The following is a 2743-nucleotide window of genomic DNA, read 5'->3' as shown; positions in this document are numbered from 1 at the left end:
TTTTGTACCTGTGTCTGTGGAAGGCATGAGAGAGAGAGGAGCTGGAGAGAGATTGCTACAAACAGTGATCAGCAGAGGCCATGAGAAGACCCTGTAAGCCAGGAGAAGACATCCTGTTTGAAGTTTGCTGCTGCTCTTAAGGAGCTATCAAACCTCACTCTGGCATCATCTCCTCCTGAAAGCACAGAGCCATGGCAAAGGAGAACGTGACTTTTGTGACTGAATTCATTCTCCTGGGCTAAACAGATCATCTGCGTCTGACACACAGTTCTGTTTGTCATTATCTACTGCATGTGTCTCCTAATGCTGGCCTCACCTTTGTCACAGTGGGGAGTGATCAGTACATGTGGATCTCAAGAGTTTCCTTGTTGCCTGGGTACAGACTGGGTCCCAGGAATATCACTGTCAGTTTCTACTGTGAGGATGGGCCTCTTCGGAGGCTGGCCGGTGGGGCACAGTCAGGCTTTACCCTTGGCTTTATGGTTCCTACCCCCATCCTCCAAGGTGCTCTGCTTTTCATGATAGTTTCCTACATCAGCATCACCTCCACAGTTCTCTCTATTCCTTCTAATCTCACTCATCAAAAGGCATTCTTCACCTGTCCCTCCTATCCCAGCATGGTTCCCTCTACTAGAGGCCAAGGCCAAATCCAGCACTAGCCTACCTGAAAGCTGCATCTATTGAATGCCCTGGGCCTACAAGGATCCTGGCAGGGCAGGAGGAGAGCAGTAGGTCAGGCCATAGAGATGTACACTCGCAGAAGAGCAACGGGAGGGCTGTGCTATTGTGTAGAGACCCTTGGCCAGGGACCAGGCCAGAGCTATTCTTCATGGTTACACTGGGCTTTGGTGGGCTTGGTTCTGATGCTCATGGTCTTGCGATCCCACCTGAGCCAGCACTGCCTGAAACAAGAGCTGGCCTGATGAGAGGTGCTGCCATTCTCATAATATGTAGACATGATTCTCCATGCCATTGCTGTGCTGCTGGCATCACACAGAATCTGGGTGAAAGCAAAGCCCCCACAAAACAGATCCGCAGAGAGTGATGATGTGTGAAGACCCTGGTGTCTGTTTTGGGGAGCAGCGATACCATGTGGAACAGAAGGGCTATTTCAGCCCCAGGGCTCAGGGCATAGCAAAGGATCTTGGTGCCTGGGGAAAAACAGCCCAGTGTGAGTCCTGTATTTGAGCTGGTGTATGCCCTGCATGACTGGGGGAAGCACAAAGATCCTGTTGAGTGCTGAAACATGTTACATTCTTGCTGCTGTGTCCCAGTGGACCTGGGGATATCTGTTCTCACATGAGGTCTTCAGTGGGAAGACCCGGGGAAGGGTAGCACTGGGACATTTTTTGGGTCTTCCAGTTCCTGAGCCTGAGGATAACCACTACATGCTTGGGGAAGACGTGACACCACCGAGAAGTGGTCAGAGTTTGGGCATGATCCACCAGCCTGGGCCTTCCTGCACCATGCAACACATGGGAGTGTTGAGTTCAGAGGGACTGGGGACCCCAATGTGTGGCCTTCTGTGGCTGGTAGCAATGCTGACCTGTAGAAGCCCTCGACCTTAGGCAACTTGGCAAAAGTAGGGCCAGGCCAGGAGCTCTGCAGAAGGCTGCTAGGATCACACAGGGAAGCTGTACCCTCAGTGACCGGTGAGCAGAAGGGATGGAAAAGTGGAATAGAGACTGAGGGCCATGCCCAAGAAAACTATGCCTTCCCAGTTCTTGATGGCCTTTGGGAACATCTTTCTCTGAGTCTCCTTCCCTTGCGCTGCTCCTCCCAAAGCCAGAAGAACAGATTTCCCCAGAGTCTGTGGGAGTGCTGGCTTCCCTGGGCCTCCCCCATGCACAGAGACCCTCTCTTGAGGATGTCATTAGTCAGGATTTCCATTCACTTGACATGCTCAGGGATCAAGGAGACCTGTGTAAGGAGAAACACAGCAAGGCAGGGACAGATGGTCATTGGTGGTGGACGAACATCTAGGAATGTCTTCCTCTCCTTCAAGAGAGAGTGCTTGAAAGACGAATGTCTGCAGTGTGCACTGACATCCAATATCGTGAAGAGTGACAAGGTCTCAATAGCTTGTTCTGAACAAAGGCATTGCTTTCTCCTTTGGCCTTCTTCACAGAGATGGGAAAATACAAACTCCAGCACAGAAGGAAACATTAATGATGCAAAAAGTGTTTAATCAGTCTGGGGAGAGAAATAAAGTGACTCCAAGCAGAGGCCCTCTGTGCAGCAAGCAGCAGAAGCTGACAAGAATCTGTTCCCATTTCCTATGGCAGCGCTGCCACAGGGCCCTATCTCCCAGACCAGTGTTGTATAGAGATGAGCAGGTCACTCAGGGCTCATTCTGGGGGTTATTAACAGAGATCTCAGAAGGGAAAAGACAATAATGATATGAGATAGGAAGAGTGAGTGAAAGAGAGTACCAGTAGACCTTCTCCATGTTGTCAGAGACTCCAGGCTGGCCTGTACATGTCTGTCTTGCAGGGCAAATACAGCACCACAACATTGGTTCTTCTGTCCAGAGCCATGTTCAGAGTTCCTGGGCGTCCTTGTGTGCGTCAGCATCCAGCATCTTTAGCAGGGGTTGCACCTTCTGCCACAGTAGCGGTTGGAAATGCAGGAGAGGTCAAGGCCCCCCGAGGTGATGGGCACGCCCTCAGAGCTGAGGATGCTGCCAACAGCAGCGGAGGTGGAGGATCCCACGGCGGTGTTCTGTGGGAAGGAGCTGAGGATG

Source organism: Numida meleagris, unplaced genomic scaffold (assembly GCF_002078875.1).
Source record: "Numida meleagris isolate 19003 breed g44 Domestic line unplaced genomic scaffold, NumMel1.0 unplaced_Scaffold496, whole genome shotgun sequence".
In the NCBI taxonomy this organism is placed as follows: Eukaryota; Metazoa; Chordata; class Aves; order Galliformes; family Numididae; genus Numida; species Numida meleagris.
The sequence above is the reverse complement of the archived record's forward strand: the minus strand, read 5'-3'. Positions refer to the sequence as shown.